Source organism: Scyliorhinus canicula, chromosome 7 (genome assembly GCF_902713615.1).
Source record: "Scyliorhinus canicula chromosome 7, sScyCan1.1, whole genome shotgun sequence".
Lineage (NCBI taxonomy): Eukaryota > Metazoa > Chordata > Chondrichthyes > Carcharhiniformes > Scyliorhinidae > Scyliorhinus > Scyliorhinus canicula.
Genome location: NC_052152.1, coordinates 99,442,129 through 99,466,346, shown reverse-complemented (window position 1 = coordinate 99,466,346; position 24,218 = coordinate 99,442,129). Strand labels below are relative to the sequence as shown.

Below are 24,218 nucleotides of genomic sequence, written 5' to 3'. Positions count from 1 at the left end.
TCATCCTCGTCCCAGTCATGTGGGCCCTATGCAGCACCTTGAACTGTATGAGGCTAAGCCTTGCACAGGAAGAGGAGGAATTCACCCTTTCCAGGGCACACGCCCACATCCCCTCCTCAATCTCCTCACTCAGCTCCTCTTCCCATTTACCCTTCAGCTCCTCCACCGAGGCCTCGTCTACCTCCTGCATTACGCGGTATACGTCCGAAATCCTCCCTCCTCCAACCCACACCCCCGAGAGCACCCTGTCCCGTACCCTACATGAGGGCAGCAGAGGGAACCCCTCCACCTGCTGCCTGGCAAACGCCCTAACCTGCATGTACCTGAACATGTTCCCCGGGGGGAGCCCAAACTTCCCCTCTAACTCCCCCAGGCTCGCGAACATCCCATCCACAAACAGGTCCCTCAACCTCCTAATACCTACCCTATGCCAGCCAAGAAACCCACCATCAATGCTCCCTGGAACAAACCGATGTTTCCCCCGTATCGGGGACTCCATCGAACCCCCCATGCCATCTCCATTGCCCCCAAATTTTGAGGGTAGCCGCCACCACCGGGCTCATGGTATACCTCGTTGGAGAGAGCGGCAACGGCGCCGTTACCAGCGCCTCCAGGCTCGTGTCCACACAGGACGCCATCTCCATCCTCTTCCATGCTGCCCCTTCCCCGTCCATTACCCACTTACGCACCATCGCTGCGTTGGCAGCCCAATAGTACCCACAGAGGTTGGGCAGCGCCAGGCCCCCCCTATTCCTGCCCCGCTCCAAGAACACCCTTCTCACCCTCGGAGTCCCATGCACCCATACAAATCCCGTAATACTCCTGTTAACTCTCCTAAAAAAGGCCTTCGGGATAAGGATGGGAAGGCACTGGAACAGGAACAAAAACCTCGGGAGCACCGTCATCTTGACGGACTGCACCCTACCCTCCAGCGACAGCGGTAACATATCCCACCTTTTGAACTCCTCCTCCATTTGCTCGACCAATCTTGTGAGGTTGAGCTTATGCAGGGCCCCTGGACTCCCAGGTACCTAAAGCTCCTCTCTGCCTGCTTCAGTGGGAGCCTACCAATCCCCTCCTCCTGATCCCCCGGGTGCACCACGAACAGCTCTCTCTTACCCAGGTTGAGCTTATACCCAGAAAAGCCCCCAAATTCGCTGAGAATCCTCATCACCTCCGGCATTCCCCCCACCGGGTCCGCCACATACAGCAACAGGTCGTCCGCATAAAGCGACACTCGATGCTCCTCCCCACCCCGCACGAGGCCCCTACAGTTCTCCGACTCCCTCACTGCCATGGCCAGGGGCTCAATTGCCAACGCAAAGAGCAAAGGGGACAGGGGACACCCCTGTCTCGTCCCCCGGTGCAGCCGAAAGTACTCCGACCTCCTCCTATTCGTGGCTACACTCGCCATCGGGGCCTCATAAAGCAACCTCACCCAACGGACAAACCCCTCCCCGAACCCAAACCTTTCCAGCATCTCCCACAAGTACCCCCACTCAACCCTATCAAAGGCCTTCTCCGCGTCTAATGCCACCACTATCTCCGCCTCCCCTTCCACAGCCGGCATCATAATGACATTCAGAAGCCTTCGTATGTTGGTATTCAACTGCCTTCCCTTTACAAACCCCGTCTGGTCCTCGTGAATGACCCCAGCACACAATCCTCTATCCTTGTAGCTAAGATCTTTGCCAACAGCTTGGCGTCTTCATTTAGTAGCAAGATCGGCCTATATGACCCACACTGCAGAGGGTCCTTGTCCCGCTTAAGGATCAAGGAAATCAGCGCCCGTGACATAGTTGGGGGCAAAGCCCCCCCCCCCTTGCCTCGTTAAAGGTCCGAACCAACAGGGGGCCCAACAGGTCCGCATACATTTTATAAAATTCGGCCGGAAACCCATCCAGCCCCGGCGCCTTCCCCGACTGCATGCTCTCTATCCCTTTAACTAGCTCCTCCAGCTCAATCGGTGCCCCCATGATGCGTCGCTCTCGACCTGGAAGGGGAGGGACTCGTCGATGGCACGCACCGTGGCCTTTGCGATGTCCGCTTTCATGCAGCTAAAGGCCTGGCAGGCCTCTGTCGACGGCGGGAAGGTCGTGGTCTGAATGAGGGGACGGGCCTTGTCGGCGTAATTGGGAACCCACTGGGCGTCGTAAGCGAAGAAACCCAGGCAGCGTTTGAGGGATTTGAGGGTATTGGGGAGAGGGAGTTCCATCAGGGGGCGCATGCATTCGAGGTTGGGGCCTATCACTCCGTTACGCACTACGTAGCCGAGGATGGCTAGACGGTCGGTGCTAAACACGCTCTTATCCTTATTGTAAGTTAGGTTAAGGAGTTTTGCGGTTTGGAGGAATTTTCGGAGGTTGGTGTCATGGTCCTGCTGGTCGTGGCCGCAGATGGTGACATTATTGAGATACGGGAAGGTAGCCTGTAATCCGTACTTGTCGACCATTTGGTCCATCTCCCATTGGAAGACCGAGACCCCATTGAGGAAGTGGTAGAGGCGCCCATCTGCCTCGAACGCGGTGTACTTGCGGTCACTCGCGCGGATGGGGAGCTGGTGATAAGCGGACTTGAGGTCCACCGTGGAGAAGACTTTGTATTTTGCAATCTCGTTTACCATGGCGGAAATACGGGGGAGAGGATACGCGTCCAGTTGCGTAAACTGGTTAATGGTCTGACTGTAGTCGATGACCATCCGGTTTTCCTCCCCAGTCCGGATCACCAGCACTTGGGCTCGCCAGGGACTGTTGCTGGCCTCGATGACCCCTTCCTTCAGCAACCTATGGACCTCGGACCTGATGAAGGTCCGGTCCTGGGCGCTGTACCGTCTGCTCCGGGTCGCGACGGGTTTGCAATCGGGGGTGAGATTAGCAAACAGGGAGGGGGGGTCTACTTTGAGGGCCGCGAGGCTGCAGACAGTGAGGGGGGGGTATAGGGCCACCGAATTGGAAGGTCAAGCTCTGCAGGTTGCACTGGAAGTCCAGTCCTAGGAGTGTCGGTGCGCAGAGGTCGGGGAGGATAAGGAGTTTATCATTTTTAAAAACCTTCCCCTGGACCGTGAGGTCCGCAATGCAGCACCCGGTGATGTGGACGGAGTGCGATCCTGAGGCTAACCTGATTTTGTGTTTTACAGGGTGGACAGGGAGCGCGCAGCATCTTACCGTGTCAGGGTGCACAAAGCTCGCCGTGCTCCCAGAGTCCAGCAGGCAGTCCGTTTCGTGCCCGTTGAGGTGGATTTGCGTCGTCGTCTTGGCGAGCGTGCGTGGACGTGACTGGACGAGCTGAATGGCCGCGAGCCGTGGAGAAGATCCATAGTCGTCATCGTCGGCCGAGTAGGGGCTGGCAGGACCTTGTGTGCCAGTCAAGGATGGTGGCGCCTAGGACCCGCACGTGGAGTCGGGGCCCCAAGATGGCGGCGCCCGCAGGACCTTCGTGGTTGCTGGGGGCGGGGTTAGCGGTGCCGGTGGGCCGATCGGAGCGGCTGAGAGCGGGGGCAGAGAGGCGCGCAGGCTGGACGCAGGGGCCCGGGGGCGGGGCGGAGAGATTGACGCGGCACAGCAGCGACTGATTAGGCCTGGCAGACCGTCGAAAAATGGCCCTTCTTCCCGCAGCTCTTACAAAGGACGCAGCGGGCCGGGCAGCACGGGCGGGGGTGTTTGACCAGCCCACAGAAATAGCAGCGGGGCCCCGCGGACTAGTCGGGGCGTCCCGCGGCGCAGGCCTGAGGGGGGTCGGGAGCAGCGGATGGCGGTGGGGAAGCGTGCCAGGAGGCCCAGGGTGCTGCAGCGCGGCTGGGGACATAGGTGCGGCCGTTTAAGTCGGCGACCTCCAGGGAGGTGGAGAGAGTCTGTGCCTCAGTTAGGCTGAGGTCGTCTTTCTCCAGCATCCGCTGGCGGATAGCGGCGGTCTGCATTCCAGCCACGTAAGCATCTCTGATCAAAAGTTCCATGTGCTCCGTAGCTGAAACTTGGAGGCAGGCGCAATTCCTCCCCAGGACAGCGAGGGGCCCGGTAAAAATCGTCTAAGGACTCACCGGGGAACTGTTGTCTGGTAGCCAGCAGATGTCGGGCGTACACTCGGTTTACCGGCTTAAGACATTGTCCTTTTAGCTTGTCCATGGCCACGTCATATTCCTTTTCTTCCTCTATCATCGCGTAGGCCGCCATGCCCACGCTGGAATGGAGAATATGAAGTTTCTGTGCCATGGTGGGGGGGCTGCTTGCGGTCGCCAGATAGCTATCGAAACACGCCAGCCAATGCCTGAAGATTTCCGATGCGTTCGGAGTTTGCGGGCTGATGCGGAGGCATTCGGGCTTGATCCGGAGCTCCATCTTCAAATTTCTAGTAGATTCAATTGACGCACCATCAATTGAATGCGAGACGAGTTACTGAACAAAAGTATGGCTTTAATATACTAGATGTTAAGCCCTGCGATCGATTACAGTAGAAGGACGACCGCCGGGAGTACTGGGTATTTATACCCCGCCCTGGAGGCGGGGTTAACTCATCCTCTCGATCAATCGGGGAGCCGTCACATGACTGGTATCAACCAACCGGTCGAGAGGCACATGACCGACCAGAACCAATGGTAAGCCGGTGTTCTGCACCAATGGCAGGCCGCTGTTCTAATCATACCACCACACCCTCCTCCCCCACCCCCCCCCCCCCCCGCTCTTGCGCGGGAAAATAACAACCAGCAAAGGCCCGTGCTTCTCAGCCCCGACCCTGCCCCCATCACCCCGCAGCGCGGGAAACCAGAGGAAAGCCCGTGCTTTCACCCTGCCCAACCCCCCCTCCTCTAGGGCAACTCCCATTGCTGGTCCCCACCACCAGCTCCCCGCGCTCCCAGTGTACCTCCCTGCCCGAACCCGTCCACCAGACCCATACAAAAAGACATTAAGACATCGCCCCACCCACCCTAAAGCCAACACACATCCTGCATGAAACAGAGAATCCTCCCTCCAAAACAAATTAGACACAGTTGCATTTACATACAAAACCCCCATCCCTGACCCTCAGTTTGAGTCCAATTTCGCGGCCTGCACAAAGGCCCACGCCTCTTCCGGGGACTCAAAATAATGGTGACGGTCCTTGTAGGTGACCTACAGACGCGCCGGCTGCAACATGCCAAACTTCACACTCTTTCTGTGGAGCACCGCCTTCGTCCGGTAGTACCCGGCCCTCCGCTTAGCCACCTCCGCACTCCAGTCATGGTAGATCTGCACCACCGTGTTCTCCCACTTGCTGCTCCGCTCCTTCTTGGCCCACCTAAGCACGGTGGTTAACACTGCTTCCTCACCTCTCGGTCAGCGAACCGGTGGAACCACACCAGCACTGCCCGCGACGGCTCATTCAGCTTGGGCCTCCTGGCCAGTATTCTGTGGGCCCCCTCCAGCTCCAGGGGCCCCTGGAAGGACCCAGCTCCCATCAGCGAGTTCAGCAAAACAACCACATAGGCCGCCAGGTCCGATCCCTCCAGCCCCCTCCGTGAGGCCCAGGATCCGTAAATGTTTCTGCCTCGACCGGTTGTCCATCTCCTCGAACCGCTCCTGCCACTTTTTATGGAGCGCCTCGTGCATCTCCACCTTCCCCGCGAGGGCCGCGGCCTCATCCTCCCTTTCGGAGGCCTGCTGCTGCAGCTCCCGGATTGCGGCCCCCTGGGCTGTCTGAGTCTCCAGCAGCTTACCGGTGGTAGCCTTCAGCGACTCCAGCAGCTCCACCTTAAGCTCCTGGAAGCAGCGCCGAAGAGTCTCCTGCTGCTCCTGCGCCCACTGCCTCCACTCCTCGAGGGCTCCACCAGCCGCCATTTTGTTTCCCTTCCCCTGCTTTTCCAGAGGTATGGCCACCGCTTTTCTGCTCACCCCACTCCTGGTCCGGACCATGGAACCCTGGGGATCTACTGCAGACCCCACGTCGGGAATCGTCAAAAAAGCTCCATTGGGGGCCCTGAAAAGAGCCCCAAAGTCCGTTTCTGGTGGGAGCTGCCGAACGTGCGGCTTAGTTCCGCATAGCCGCAACCAGAAGTCTCCTTCACCCCCTTCTTTTTTTTTAATAAATGTTTTTATTCAGTTTTCATGTTTTATATTGAACAAATTACAAATTGTTAGGAGAGAAAAAGAACAAAAAAAAAACAACAAACAAACACGCAAAAATTAACATACATATTTACAGGTAAGCATCTTCGTAGTAGTAACTGCGCCCGCCCCCCCCAACATGTTTATTTAGTTTGGTTTTGGGCCTTAGCTAGCCATCGAACCCCCGTACCGAACCTGTAGCCCCTCCCGCTACCTTCCCCCGACTATTCTTCCTCTTGTACATTGGCCACAAATAGGTCCCGGAACAGTTGCATGAATGGCTCCCACGTTCTGTGGAAGCCGTCGTCCGACCCTCGGATGGCAAATTTGATTTTCTCCATTTGGAGAGATTCCGAGAGGTCGGACAGCCAGTCCGCAGCTCTGGGCGGTGCTGCTGACCGCCAGCCAAACAGGATTCTACGGCGGGCGATCAGGGAGGCAAAGGCAAGGGCGTCCGCCCTCCTCCCCAGGAATAGATCTGGCTGTTCTAAAACCCCGAAGACCGCCACTATCGGGCATGGCTCCACCCTCACTCCCACCACTTTGGACATAACCTCGAAGAAGGCTGTCCAGTACTCCACGAGTCTGGGGCAAGACCAGAACATGTGGGCGTGGTTGGCCGGGCCTCTTTGGCACCGTTCACATCTGTCTTCCACCTCCGGGAAGAACCTACTCATACGGGTTCTTGTTAAGTGGGCTCTATGTACCACTTTTAGTTGCGTCAGGCTGAGCCTTGCGCACGTGGAGGTGGAGTTGACCCTATGCAGTGCTTCGCTCCAGAGTCCCCACCCTATCTCCATCCCCAGGTCGTCCTCCCATTTCCTTCTTGTTGCGTCCAGTACGGTGTCGTCCCTATCTACCAGTCGGTCATACATGTCACTACAGTTCCCTTTCTCTAGGATACTTGCGTCCAGTAGGTCTTCCAGTAGTGTCTGTCGTGGCGGTTGTGGGTACGTCCTTGTCTCCTTTCGTAGGAAGTTTTTGAGCTGCAGGTACCGTAGCTCGTTCCCCCCAGCTAGCTGAAACTTCTCTGTCAGTTCGTCCAGTGTTGCGATCCTGTCGTCCGTGTATAGGTCCCTGACTGTCAGTGTCCCCCCGTCCTGCCTCCACCTTTTGAAGGTGGCGTCAGTCAGTGCTGGTGTGAACCTATGGTTGTTGCAGATGGGAGCCCTGTTCGACATTTTGGTCAGGCCAAGTTGCTGCCGCAGTTGGTTCCAGGATTGGAGGGTGGCTGTCACCACTGGGCTGCTGGAGTGTTTTTTGGGTGGGGATGGGAGTGCTGCCGTGGCGAGGGCCCGGAGGGAGGTTCCCATGCAGGAGGCCTCCTCCGCACGCACCCACTCAGCCTCTGGCTCCTGGATCCATCCCCTTACTCGCTCGGCTGTTGCTGCCCAGTGGTAGAATTGTAGATTCGGGAGGGCTAGCCCTCCCCTGGTTTTTGTTTTTTGTAAGACCTTCTTTGGGATCCTAGCATTTTTACCCCCCCATACGAACGCCATGATGAGTTTGTCCAGCGCTTTGAAAAACTTCACCCCCTTCTTAAAGAAAGCAGCCTTAACCCGGTTGGATCTGGCTCTCCTCTTGAAATGAAATGAAAATCGCTTATTGTCACAAGTAGGCTTCAATGAAGTTACTGTGAAAAGCCCCTAGTCGCCACATTCCGGCGCCTGTCCGGGGAGGCTGGTACGGGAATCGAACCGTGCTGCTGGCCTGCTTGGTCTGCTTTAAAAGCCAGCGATTTAGCCGAGGGAGCTAAACCAGCCCCTCTTTGCCAGTTCTGAGCCCAGGTCCTGATAGACCCAGAGCTTGTTGCCCTCCCAGGTACATCTCTTCGTCTGCCTGGCCCACCGCAAGATTTTCTCTTTGTCCAACAACTGAGGTAGCCTTACTATCATTGCTCCCGGTGGCTCATTCGCCTGCGACTTCCTCATAAGCACCCTATGCGCCCGATCGACCTCCAGGTGCCAGTCAAAGACTCCCTCTCCCATTAGCTTCTTTAACATCTTAGCCACATAAGAGCCTGCGTCTGCTCCCTCGATGTCCTCCAGCATCCTATTCTCAGATTCCGCCTCTGGGAGCAGTTCTCCAAATCCTCCACTTTCTCCTTGAGCCACTTCTGGGTCTCCCTCAACATCCCAACTTCGCCTGCCAACGAGGTAAGCTGCTCCTCCTGTTCCTCCATTGCCTCCCCCACCTTCTGGATCGCCTGCCTCGAGGGCTCCATCCTCAACTCCACACGGTTGATCCCTGCTCTCAGCGGGTCTACCACCTTCGCCAGGTCCTCCTGAGCCTCGCTCCTCTGTTGGCTGAACTTTTCATTAAGAAAGTCGACCATAGCACGGTGGCGTAGTGGCTAACACTGCTTCCTCACGCCGCCGAGGTCCCAGGTTCGATCCCGGCTCTTGTTCATTGTCCGTGTGGAGTTTGCACCTTCTCCCCGTGTTTGCGTGGGTTTCGCCCCCACAACCCAAAGATATGCAGGGTTGGTGGATTAGCCACGCTAAATTGCCCCTTAATTGGAAAAAATGAATTGGGTACTCTAAATTTATTTTAAAAAACGTAAGTCAACCAAGTGTTCCGCTGACCATTGGGCTGGCAGGCTGACCCTCTACCCTCTTCTCCTGTGTCGCACAAAGAGTTTCTATCTCCTGGAGCTCTTCTTCTAAACCCACATCTGGTCCGCGGATGCATCCACTAACCTCACCAGAGGAGTATAACTTTCCTCCACCACCTCTGCATCGATTTTCTCCAAAACATCCACCTAGCAACCCAGGAAAAGGACTAATAAAACCCACCTCGAGTGGGAGCTGGCAAATGTGTGACCACTCACACGATTGGCCGCCATCGGAAGTCGACCCTAAACTCTTATAAAAAGTACCTGGATCTGCACCTCAAGTGCTATAAACTACAGGGTTATGTGCTGGGTGCAGGAAGGTGGGATTAGAAAGGGCACCTATGTGTACTCGGGATGGCATGGACAAGATTGGCCGAATGGCCTCCTTCTGTGCTGTAACTTTTCTATGGTTTCTAAGTGTTGTTGTTGTTCCCTTATCCCAGCACCATTCACAAGTTTTGGTCCTGCTCCGAACTTGTCAGCTTTTGGGTTTCCATTTTCAACACTATATTAGATATTCTCCGGTTGGTTCGAGAGCCATGCCCATTGGTAGCCATATTTGGGGTCTCCGACTCTCCGGCGTTTCACTCTAGGGTAGGGTCAGATGTTGATGCCTTTGCCTCACTGGTTGTGGAGGTGAATATTGCTTAGCTGGAGGTCTCCGATCCTGCCCTGTGCTTCCGCCTGGCTGGGCGATTTAATGACAGTCCTGCACTGAGAAAAAATTAAATATACCATCAGAGGGTCAGTGGGGAAGTTCTACCTTAGATGGCAACCTTTTATTGCCTTTTTTTAGACACCGCCAGATGTTAGGGGGCTCAGTTAGAGTGTTTAAGTTTTAGTTTGTGTTTTTTATTGGGGATTTGTAATTTTTTGACTTTCTACTCTTATATCTTCATTGGTTGATAATTTGTTATATGTTATGTAAAACTTCAATAAATGTGCTTTATACCCATACTTTATACCTCCATACCCAGGATCAGCCTTCTGAACCCTCTCTGGTCCACCTCCAGTGTCAGTATACCTTTCTTTAGATAAGGGGACCAAAACTGTTCACAGTATTCTAAGTGAGATCTAACTAATACGTTTTATAGTTTTAGCAGGACTTCCCTATTTTTATACACCATTTCCTTTGAAATAAATCATTGTATTTGCCTTCCCAATTATCTGCTCAACTTGCACGTTAGGTTTTTATGATTACGCACGAGGACCCAAATCCCTCTGTGCTGCAATTTTCTGCATTTTTCTCCATTTAAATAATATTCAGTATTCAGCTCCTTTATTCTTCCTTCCAAAGTGCATAACTTCACATTTTCCTACATTATATTCCATCTGCCAGGTTTTTTTCACTCGGACTGCATCTTCCAAACCCACAACCATTACCATCCACTCAGACTGCATCTCCCAAACCCACAACCATTACCATCCACTCAGACTGCATCTCCCAAACCCACAACCATTACCATCCACTCAGACTGCATCTCCCAAACTCACAACCATTACCATCCACTCAGACTGCATCTCCCAAACCCACAACCATTACCATCCACTCAGACTGCATCTCCCAAACCCACAACCATTACCATCCACTCAGACTGCATCTCCCAAACCCACAACCATTACCATCCACTCAGACTGCATCTCCCAAACCCACAACCATTACCATCCACTCAGACTGCATTTCCCAAACCCACAACCATTACCATCCACTCAGACTGCATCTCCCAAACCCACAACCATTACCATCCACTCAGACTGCATCTCCCAAACCCACAACCATCCACTCAGACTGCATCTTCCAACCCACAACCATTACCATCCACTCAGACTGCATCTCCCAAACCCACAACCATTACCATCCACTCAGACTGCATCTTCCAAACCCACAACCATTACCATCCACTCAGACTGCATCTTCCAAACCCAAAACCATCCACTCAGATTGCATCTCCCAAACCCACAACCATTACCATCCACTCAGACTGCATCTTCCAAACCCACAACCATTACCATCCACTCAGACTGCATCTCCCAAACCCACAACCATCCACTCAGACTGCATCTCCCAAACCCACAACCATCCACTCAGACTGCATCTCCCAAACCCACAACCATTACCATCCACTCAGACTGCATCTCCCAAACCCACAACCATTACCATCCACTCAGACTGCATCTTCCAACCCACAACCATTACCATCCACTCAGACTGCATCTTCCAAACCCACAACCATTACCAACCACTCAGGCTGCATCTTCCAAACCCACAACCATTACCATCCACTCAGGCTGCATCTTCCAAACCCACAAACATTACCATCCACTCAGGCTGCATCTCCCAAACCCACAACCATCCACTCAGACTGCATCTCCAAAACCCACAACCATCCACTCAGGCTGCATCTTCCAAACCCACAACCATTACCATCCACTCAGACTGCATCTCCCAAACCCACAACCATTACCATCCACTCAGGCTGCATCTCCCAAACCCACAACCATTACCATCCACTCAGACTGCATCTCCCAAACCCACAACCATCCACTCAGACTGCATCTCCCAAACCCACAGCCATTACCATCCACTCAGACTGCATCTCCCAAACCCACAACCATTACCATCCACTCAGACTGCATCTTCCAAACCCACAACCATTACCATCCACTCAGACTGCATCTCCCAAACCCACAACCATTACCATCAACTCAGACTGCATCTCCCAAACCCACAACCATTACCATCCAGTCAGACTGCATCTCCCAAACCCACAACCATTACCATCCACTCAGACTGCATCTCCCAAACCCACAACCATTACCATCCACTCAGACTGCATTTCCCAAACCACAGCCATTACCATCCACTCAGACTGCATCTTCCAAACCCACAACCATTACCATCCACTCAGACTGCATCTCCCAAACCCACAACCATCCACTCAGACTGCATCTCCCAAACCCACAGCCATTACCATCCACTCAGACTGCATCTCCCAAACCCACAACCATTACCATCCACTCAGACTGCATCTTCCAAACCCACAACCATTACCATCCACTCAGACTGCATCTCCCAAACCCACAACCATTACCATCCACTCAGACTGCATCTCCCAAACCCACAACCATTACCATCCACTCAGACTGCATCTCCCAAACCCACAACCATTACCATCCACTCAGACAGCATCTCCCAAACCCACAACCATTACCATCCACTCAGACTGCATTTCCCAAACCCACAGCCATTACCATCCACTCAGGCTGCATCTTCCAAACCCACAACCATCCACTCAGACTGCATCTCCCAAACCCACAACCATTACCATCCACTCAGGCTGCATCTCCCAAACCCACAACCATCCACTCAGGCTGCATCTCCCAAACCCACAACCATCCACTCAGACTGCATCTCCCAAACCCACAACCATTACCATCCACTCAGACTGCATCTCCCAAACCCACAGCTATTACCATCCCCTCAGACTGCATCTCCCAAACCCACAACCATTACCATCCACTCAGACTGCATCTTCCAAACCCACAGCCATTACCATCCACTCAGACTGCATCTCCCAAACCCACAACCATTACCATCCACTCAGGCTGCATCTTCCAAACCCACAACCATCCACTCAGACTGCATCTTCCAAACCCACAACCATCCACTCAGACTGCATCTCCCAAACCCACAACCATTACCATCCACTCAGACTGCATCTCCCAAACCCACAACCATTACCATCCACTCAGACTGCATCTTCCAAACCCACAACCATCCACTCAGACTGCATCTCCCAAACCCAAAACCATTACCATCCACTCAGACTGCATCTCCCAAACCCACAACCATCCACTCAGACTGCATCTCCCAAACCCACAACCATCCACTCAGGCTGCATCTCCCAAACCCACAACCATTACCATCCACTCAGGCTGCATCTCCCAAACCCACAGCCAGCCACTCAGACTGCATCTCCCAAAACCACAACCATTACTATCCACTCAGACTGCATCTTCCAAACCCACAGCCATTACCATCCACTCACACTGCATCTCCCAAACCCACAACCATTACCATCCACTCAGGCTGCATCTTCTAAACCCACAACCATCCACTCAGACTGCATCATCCAAACCCACAACCATCCACTCAGACTGCATCTCCCAAACCCAAAACCATTGCCATCCACTCAGACTGCATCTCCCAAACCCACAACCATTACCATCCACTCAGACTGCATCTCCCAAACCCACAGCCATTACCATCCACTCAGACTGCATCTTCCAAACCCACAACCATTACCATCCACTCAGACTGCATCTCCCAAACCCACAACCATTACCATCCACTCAGACTGCATCTTCCAAACCCACAACCATCCACTCAGACTGCATCTTCCAACCCACAGCCATCCACTCAGACTGCATCTCGCAAACCCACAACCATTACCATCCACTCAGACTGCATCTTCCAAACCCACAACCATCCACTCAGACTGCATCTTCCAAACCCACAACCATCCACTCAGACTGCATCTTCCAAACCCACAACCATCCACTCAGACTGCATCTTCCAAACCCACAGCCATCCACTCAGACTGCATCTCCCAAACCCACAACCATTACCATCCACTCAGACTGCATCTTCCAAACCCACAACCATTACCATCCACTCAGACTGCATCTCCCAAACCCACAACCATCCACTCAGACTGCATCTCCCAAACCCACAACCATCCACTCAGACTGCATCTCCCAAACCCACAACCATTACCATCCACCCAGACTGCATCTTCCAACCCACAACCATTACCATCCACTCAGACTGCATCTTCCAAACCCACAACCATTACCATCCACTCAGGCTGCATCTTCCAAACCCACAACCATTACCATCCACTCAGACTGCATCTTCCAAACCCACAACCATTACCATCCACTCAGGCTGCATCTCCCAAACCCACAACCATCCACTCAGACTGCATCTCCCAAACCCACAACCATCCACTCAGGCTGCATCTTCCAAACCCACAACCATTACCATCCACTCAGACTGCATCTCCCAAACCCACAACCATTACCATCCACTCAGGCTGCATCTCCCAAACCCACAACCATTACCATCCACTCAGACTGCATCTCCCAAACCCACAACCATCCACTCAGACTGCATCTCCCAAACCCACAGCCATTACCATCCACTCAGAATGCATCTCCCAAACCCACAACCATTACCATCCACTCAGACTGCATCTTCCAAACCCACAACCATTACCATCCACTCAGACTGCATCTCCCAAACCCACAACCATTACCATCAACTCAGACTGCATCTCCCAAACCCACAACCATTACCATCCACTCAGACTGCATCTCCCAAACCCACAACCATTACCATCCACTCAGACTGCATCTCCCAAACCCACAACCATTACCATCCACTCAGACTGCATTTCCCAAACCCACAGCCATTACCATCCACTCAGACTGCATCTTCCAAACCCACAACCATTACCATCCACTCAGACTGCATCTCCCAAACCCACAACCATCCACTCAGACTGCATCTCCCAAACCCACAGCCATTACCATCCACTCAGACTGCATCTCCCAAACCCACAACCATTACCATCCACTCAGACTGCATCTTCCAAACCCACAACCATTACCATCCACTCAGACTGCATCTCCCAAACCCACAACCATTACCATCCACTCAGACTGCATCTCCCAAACCCACAACCATTACCATCCACTCAGACTGCATCTCCCAAACCCACAACCCATTACCATCCACTCAGACTGCATCTCCCAAACCCACAACCATTACCATCCACTCAGACTGCATTTCCCAAACCCACAGCCATTACCATCCACTCAGGCTGCATCTTCCAAACCCACAACCATCCACTCAGACTGCATCTCCCAAACCCACAACCATTACCATCCACTCAGGCTGCATCTCCCAAACCCACAACCATCCACTCAGGCTGCATCTCCCAAACCCACAACCATCCACTCAGACTGCATCTCCCAAACCCACAACCATTACCATCCACTCAGACTGCATCTCCCAAACCCACAGCCATTACCATCCCCTCAGACTGCATCTCCCAAACCCACAACCATTACCATCCACTCAGACTGCATCTTCCAAACCCACAGCCATTACCATCCACTCAGACTGCATCTCCCAAACCCACAACCATTACCATCCACTCAGGCTGCATCTTCCAAACCCACAACCATCCACTCAGACTGCATCTTCCAAACCCACAACCATCCACTCAGACTGCATCTCCCAAACCCACAACCATTACCATCCACTCAGACTGCATCTCCCAAACCCACAACCATTACCATCCACTCAGACTGCATCTTCCAAACCCACAACCATCCACTCAGACTGCATCTCCCAAACCCAAAACCATTACCATCCACTCAGACTGCATCTCCCAAACCCACAACCATCCACTCAGACTGCATCTCCCAAACCCACAGCCATCCACTCAGGCTGCATCTCCCAAACCCACAACCATTACCATCCACTCAGACTGCATCTTCCAAACCCACAGCCATTACCATCCACTCACACTGCATCTCCCAAACCCACAACCATTACCATCCACTCAGGCTGCATCTTCTAAACCCACAACCATCCACTCAGACTGCATCTTCCAAACCCACAACCATCCACTCAGACTGCATCTCCCAAACCCAAAACCATTGCCATCCACTCAGACTGCATCTCCCAAACCCACAACCATTACCATCCACTCAGACTGCATCTCCCAAACCCACAGCCATTACCATCCACTCAGACTGCATCTCCCAAACCCACAACCATTACCATCCACTCAGACTGCATCTCCCAAACCCACAACCATTACCATCCACTCAGACTGCATCTTCCAAACCCACAACCATCCACTCAGACTGCATCTTCCAACCCACAGCCATCCACTCAGACTGCATCTCCCAAACCCACAACCATTACCATCCACTCAGACTGCATCTTCCAAACCCACAACCATCCACTCAGACTGCATCTTCCAAACCCACAACCATCCACTCAGACTGCATCTTCCAAACCCACAGCCATCCACTCAGACTGCATCTCCCAAACCCACAACCATTACCATCCACTCAGACTGCATCTTCCAAACCCACAACCATTACCATCCACTCAAACTGCATCTCCCAAACCCACAACCATTACCATCCACTCAGACTGCATCTCCCAAACCCACAACCATTACCATCCACTCAGACTGCATCTCCCAAACCCACAACCATTACCATCCACTCAGACTGCATCTCCCAAACCCACAACCATTACCATCCACTCAGACTGCATCTCCCAAACCCACAACCATTACCATCCACTCAGACTGCATTTCCCAAACCCACAGCCATTACCATCCACCCAGACTGCATCTTCCAACCCACAACCATTACCATCCACTCAGACTGCATCTTCCAAACCCACAACCATTACCATCCACTCAGGCTGCATCTTCCAAACCCACAACCATTACCATCCACTCAGACTGCATCTTCCAAACCCACAACCATTACCATCCACTCAGGCTGCATCTCCCAAACCCACAACCATTACCATCCACTCAGACTGCATCTCCCAAACCCACAACCATCCACTCAGGCTGCATCTTCCAAACCCACAACCATTACCATCCACTCAGACTGCATCTCCCAAACCCACAACCATTACCATCCACTCAGGCTGCATCTCCCAAACCCACAACCATTACCATCCACTCAGACTGCATCTCCCAAACCCACAACCATCCACTCAGACTGCATCTCCCAAACCCACAGCCATTACCATCCACTCAGAATGCATCTCCCAAACCCACAACCATTACCATCCACTCAGACTGCATCTTCCAAACCCACAACCATTACCATCCACTCAGACTGCATCTCCCAAACCCACAACCATTACCATCAACTCAGACTGCATCTCCCAAACCCACAACCATTACCATCCACTCAGACTGCATCTCCCAAACCCACAACCATTACCATCCACTCAGACTGCATCTCCCAAACCCACAACCATTACCATCCACTCAGACTGCATTTCCCAAACCCACAGCCATTACCATCCACTCAGACTGCATCTTCCAAACCCACAACCATTACCATCCACTCAGACTGCATCTCCCAAACCCACAACCATCCACTCAGACTGCATCTCCCAAACCCACAGCCATTACCATCCACTCAGACTGCATCTCCCAAACCCACAACCATTACCATCCACTCAGACTGCATCTTCCAAACCCACAACCATTACCATCCACTCAGACTGCATCTCCCAAACCCACAACCATTACCATCCACTCAGACTGCATCTCCCAAACCCACAACCATTACCATCCACTCAGACTGCATCTCCCAAACCCACAACCATTACCATCCACTCAGACTGCATCTCCCAAACCCACAACCATTACCATCCACTCAGACTGCATTTCCCAAACCCACAGCCATTACCATCCACCCAGACTGCATCTTCCAACCCACAACCATTACCATCCACTCAGACTGCATCTTCCAAACCCACAACCATTACCATCCACTCAGGCTGCATCTTCCAAACCCACAACCATTACCATCCACTCAGACTGCATCTTCCAAACCCACAACCATTACCATCCACTCAGGCTGCATCTCCCAAACCCACAACCATCCACTCAGACTGCATCTCCCAAACCCACAACCATCCACTCAGGCTGCATCTTCCAAACCCACAACCATTACCATCCACTCAGACTGCATCTCCCAAACCCACAACCATTACCATCCACTCAGGCTGCATCTCCCAAACCCACAACCATTACCATCCACTCAGACTGCATCTCCCAAACCCACAACCATCCACTCAGACTGCATCTCCCAAACCCACAGCCATTACCATCCACTCAGAATGCATCTCCCAAACCCACAACCATTACCATCCACTCAGACTGCATCTTCCAAACCCACAACCATTACCATCCACTCAGACTGCATCTCCCAAACCCACAACCATTACCATCAACTCAGACTGCATCTCCCAAACCCACAACCATTACCATCCACTCAGACTGCATCTCCCAAACCCACAACCATTACCATCCACTCAGACTGCATTTCCCAAACCCACAGCCATTACCATCCACTCAGACTGCATCTTCCAAACCCACAACCATTACCATCCACTCAGACTGCATCTCCCAAACCCACAACCATCCACTCAGACTGCATCTCCCAAACCCACAGCCATTACCATCCACTCAGAATGCATCTCCCAAACCCACAACCATTACCATCCACTCAGACTGCATCTTCCAAACCCACAACCATTACCATCCACTCAGACTGCATCTCCCAAACCCACAACCATTACCATCAACTCAGACTGCATCTCCCAAACCCACAACCATTACCATCCACTCAGACTGCATCTCCCAAACCCACAACCATTACCATCCACTCAGACTGCATCTCCCAAACCCACAACCATTACCATCCACTCAGACTGCATCTCCCAAACCCACAGCCATTACCATCCACTCAGACTGCATCTTCCAAACCCACAACCATTACCATCCACTCAGACTGCATCTCCCAAACCCACAACCATCCACTCAGACTGCATCTCCCAAACCCACAGCCATTACCATCCACTCAGACTGCATCTCCCAAACCCACAACCATTACCATCCACTCAGACTGCATCTTCCAAACCCACAACCATTACCATCCACTCAGACTGCATCTTCCAAACCCACAACCATTACCATCCACTCAGACTGCATCTCCCAAACCCACAACCATTACCATCCACTCAGACTGCATCTCCCAAACCCACAACCATTACCATCCACTCAGACTGCATCTCCCAAACCCACAACCATTACCATCCACTCAGACTGCATCTCCCAAACCCACAACCATTACCATCCACTCAGACTGCATTTCCCAAACCCACAGCCATTACCATCCACTCAGGCTGCATCTTCCAAACCCACAACCATCCACTCAGACTGCATCTCCCAAACCCACAACCATTACCATCCACTCAGGGTGCATCTCCCAAACCCACAACCATCCACTCAGGCTGCATCTCCCAAACCCACAACCATCCACTCAGACTGCATCTCCCAAACCCACAACCATTACCATCCACTCAGACTGCATCTCCCAAACCCACAACCATTACCATCCACTCAGACTGCATCTTCCAAACCCACAGCCATTACCATCCACTCAGACTGCATCTCCCAAACCCACAACCATTACCATCCACTCAGGCTGCATCTTCCAAACCCACAACCATCCACTCAGACTGCATCTTCCAAACCCACAACCATCCACTCAGACTGCATCTCCCAAACCCACAACCATTACCATCCACTCAGAATGCATCTCCCAAACCCACAACCATTACCATCCACTCAGACTGCATCTTCCAAACCCACAACCATCCACTCAGACTGCATCTCCCAAACCCAAAACCATTACCATCCACTCAGACTGCATCTCCCAAACCCACAACCATCCACTCAGACTGCATCTCCCAAACCCACAGCCATCCACTCAGGCTGCATCTCCCAAACCCACAACCATTACCATCCACTCAGACTGCATCTTCCAAACCCACAGCCATTACCATCCACTCACACTGCATCTCCCAAACCCACAACCATTACCATCCACTCAGGCTGCATCTTCTAAACCCACAACCATCCACTCAGACTGCATCTTCCAAACCCACAACCATCCACTCAGACTGCATCTCCCAAACCCAAAACCATTGCCATCCACTCAGACTGCATCTCCCAAACCCACAACCATTACCATCCACTCAGACTGCATCTCCCAAACCCACAGCCATTACCATCCACTCAGACTGCATCTTCCAAACCCACAACCATTACCATCCACTCAGACTGCATCTCCCAAACCCACAACCATTACCATCCACTCAGACTGCATCTTCCAAACCCACAACCATCCACTCAGACTGCATCTTCCAACCCACAGCCATCCACTCAGACTGCATCTCGCAAACCCACAACCATTACCATCCACTCAGACTGCATCTTCCAAACCCACAACCATCCACTCAGACTGCATCTTCCAAACCCACAACCATCCACTCAGACTGCATCTCGCAAACCCACAACCATTACCATCCACTCAGACTGCATCTTCCAAACCCACAACCATCCACTCAGACTGCATCTTCCAAACCCACAACCATCCACTCAGACTGCATCTTCCAAACCCACAGCCATCCACTCAGACTGCATCTCCCAAACCCACAACCATTACCATCCACTCAGACTGCATCTTCCAAACCCACAACCATTACCATCCACTCAAACTGCATCTCCCAAACCCACAACCATTACCATCCACTCAGACTGCATCTCCCAAACCCACAACCATTACCATCCACTCAGACTGCATCTCCCAAACCCACAACCATTACCATCCACTCAGACTGCATCTCCCAAACCCACAACCATTACCATCCACTCAGACTGCATCTCCCAAACCCACAACCATTACCATCCACTCAGACTGCATTTCCCAAACCCACAGCCATTACCATCCACTCAGACTGCATCTTCCAAACCCACAACCATTACCATCCACTCAGACTGCATCTCCCAAACCCACAACCATCCACTCAGACTGCATCTCCCAAACCCACAGCCATTACCATCCACTCAGACTGCATCTCCCAAACCCACAACCATTACCATCCACTCAGACTGCATCTTCCAAACCCACAACCATTACCATCCACTCAGACTGCATCTCCCAACCCACAACCATTACCATCCACTCAGACTGCATCTCCCAAACCCACAACCATTACCATCCACTCAGACTGCATCTCCCAAACCCACAACCATTACCATCCACTCAGACTGCATCTCCCAAACCCACAACCATTACCATCCACTCAGACTGCATTTCCCAAACCCACAGCCATTACCATCCACTCAGGCTGCATCTTCCAAACCCACAACCATCCACTCAGACTGCATCTCCCAAACCCACAACCATTACCATCCACTCAGGCTGCATCTCCCAAACCCACAACCATCCACTCAGGCTGCATCTCCCAAACCCACAACCATCCACTCAGACTGCATCTCCCAAACCCACAACCATTACCATCCACTCAGACTGCATCTCCCAAACCCACAGCCATTACCATCCCCTCAGACTGCATCTCCCAAACCCACAACCATTACCATCCACTCAGACTGCATCTTCCAAACCCACAGCCATTACCATCCACTCAGACTGCATCTCCCAAACCCACAACCATTACCATCCACTCAGGCTGCATCTTCCAAACCCACAACCATCCACTCAGACTGCATCTTCCAAACCCACAACCATCCACTCAGACTGCATCTCCCAAACCCACAACCATTACCATCCACTCAGAATGCATCTCCCAAACCCACAACCATTACCATCCACTCAGACTGCATCTTCCAAACCCACAACCATCCACTCAGACTGCATCTCCCAAACCCAAAACCATTACCATCCACTCAGACTGCATCTCCCAAACCCACAACCATCCACTCAGACTGCATCTCCCAAACCCACAGCCATCCACTCAGGCTGCATCTCCCAAACCCACAACCATTACCATCCACTCAGACTGCATCTTCCAAACCCACAGCCATTACCATCCACTCAGACTGCATCTTCCAAACCCACAACCATTACCATCCACTCACACTGCATCTCCCAAACCCACAACCATTACCATCCACTCAGGCTGCATCTTCTAAACCCACAACCATCCACTCAGACTGCATCTTCCAAACCCACAACCATCCACTCAGACTGCATCTCCCAAACCCAAAACCATTGCCATCCACTCAGACTGCATCTCCCAAACCCACAACCATTACCATCCACTCAGACTGCATCTCCCAAACCCACAGCCATTACCATCCACTCAGACTGCATCTTCCAAACCCACAACCATTACCATCCACTCAGACTGCATCTCCCAAACCCACAACCATTACCATCCACTCAGACTGCATCTTCCAAACCCACAACCATCCACTCAGACTGCATCTTCCAACCCACAGCCATCCACTCAGACTGCATCTCGCAAACCCACAACCATTACCATCCACTCAGACTGCATCTTCCAAACCCACAACCATCCACTCAGACTGCATCTTCCAAACCCACAACCATCCACTCAGACTGCATCTCGCAAACCCACAACCATTACCATCCACTCAGACTGCATCTTCCAAACCCACAACCATCCACTCAGACAGCATCTTCCAAACCCACAACCATCCACTCAGACTGCATCTTCCAAACCCACAGCCATCCACTCAGACTGCATCTCCCAAACCCACAACCATTACCATCCACTCAGACTGCATCTTCCAAACCCACAACCATTACCATCCACTCAAACTGCATCTCCCAAACCCACAACCATTACCATCCACTCAGACTGCATCTCCCAAACCCACAACCATTACCATCCACTCAGACTGCATCTCCCAAACCCACAACCATCCACTCAGACTGCATCTCCCAAACCCACAACCATCCACTCAGACTGCATCTTCCAAACCCACAGCCATCCACTCAGACTGCATCTCCCAAACCCACAACCATTACCATCCACTCAGACTGCATCTTCCAAACCCACAACCATTACCATCCACTCAGGCTGCATCTCCCAAACCCACAGCCATTACCATCCACTCAGACTGCATCTTCCAAACCCACAACCATCCACTCAGACTGCATCTCCCAAACCCACAACCATTACCATCCACTCAGACTGCATCTTCCAAACCCACAACCATCCACTCAGACTGCATCTTCCAAACCCACAACCATGACCATCCAGGATGACCAAGGACAGCAGGTACATGGGAACACCAGCACCTGGAAATTCCGCTCTAAGCCACCCACTATCCTGACCTGGAAATATACCATCGATCCATCACTGTGGCTGGCTCAAAATCCTGGAGTTCCCTTCCGAACAGCGCCTACACCACATGGACTTCAAGCGGCTCAAGAAAGCCAACACCTTCTCAAGAGCACTTGTGGATAGGTAATAAATGCTGGCCTAGCCAGCGATGTCCGCATCCCAGGAATGAATTTAAGAAAGGCTAAATGGCGGTCAGGACAGTATGGAGAACCCCTTGTTCTTCACCAAGAGATCATCATGGGATCTTTTTCATTCACCCTAGAGGACAGCCAGGACCTTGCTTACCTTCAACAGTGCAGTACAGGCACCACAACCTAGATCTTTGTGTCCATGTCTTTGAAGTGGGTCTGGAATACTTGACCTTTTGATTGAGAGATTGGAGTGCCATCTACTCGGAGCTCTTGGCAGAACTGGAAAATGTTAGAATTGAAAATCTCCTGCAAATACAAAACCAAGGGAAAAATGGGCAGGGAAGGATAACAAATAAAGGTCTGCACAGTAAGAAGTCTTACAACACCAGGTTAAAGTCCAACAGGTTTGTTTCAAACACGAGCTTTCGGAGCACGGCTCCTTCTTCAGGTGAAGGAGGAGCCGTGCTCCGAAAGCTCGTGTTTGAAACAAACCTGTTGGACTTTAACCTGGTGTTGTAAGACTTCTTACTGTGCTCACCCCAGTCCAACGCCGGCATCTCCACATCATAAATAAAGGTCTGTGATGGATGACAGGAGTGATTACATGACAAAAGGGAAAGAGGGTGGGAATGAGATAAATAAAAAAACAAATGATGGATTCAGTTTGCCAGTTTTAGAGACCTGGCTGATATATTTCAGTGACCCAATTCTAGCCTTTTTCGCTACTTTTCAAGTTCACCTTTTCTCTCGTACTGTTTTCCCTTCCTTTCCCTTGGCTGCACCTTCCTCTTTGCTGAAGAGGATTTTATCCTTGGCTATGCTGGCAAGGTGTCTATTTCAGACTTATATGTCTATATTCCCTTGTCGGATCCCTCCCTACTAAACAGGGTGAGCATGAAATGGGAAGTGAACTGGACCCTATACTTACTAGTGATACTTGGAAGAAGGCCCTTTACAGGGTCAACTCCACGTCCTCATGCGCCCGGTTGAGCCTAATTCTGTTCAAGGTGTTACACAAGGTGCACTTGACCAAGGCAAGGATGAGTGTTTTTTTTTCAAATGTTGAGGACAGATGTGATCGCAGTTCGCTTGCCTCAGCTTACCACATGTTATGGTCGGTCCTGCCCCAAACTTGCTAGCTTCTGGGCTTCCTTTTTTAGCACCGTGTCAGAGATACTTCAGGTGGCAGCCATTTATTTCCCTTTTCAAGGATCTCGACACCGTTAGCTGTTACGGGGTTTAATTATAGTGTTTAAGTTAATTATGGGTTTTTATTTATTTTTATATTTACTTGTTTTTGCACTCTTGTGTTATCTTTGGTTGTTATGTAAAAATTCAATAAATATACTTTTTATTTTAAATTGATTCAGCGGAGG

At 51.9% G+C, this 24,218-nt stretch overlaps 1 long non-coding RNA gene across 1 annotated transcript in view; it reads right to left on the bottom strand.

Moving 5' to 3' along the window:
• Positions 1–23,135, bottom strand: part of LOC119969222 — an 82,437-nt gene extending 59,302 nt beyond the window's left edge. Inside the window, exon 1 of the long non-coding RNA XR_005461314.1 lies at positions 22,997–23,135. This is a non-coding gene — a long non-coding RNA (uncharacterized LOC119969222). The remainder of the gene's footprint in view (positions 1–22,996) is intronic.
• Positions 23,136–24,218: the final 1,083 nt, after the last annotated feature.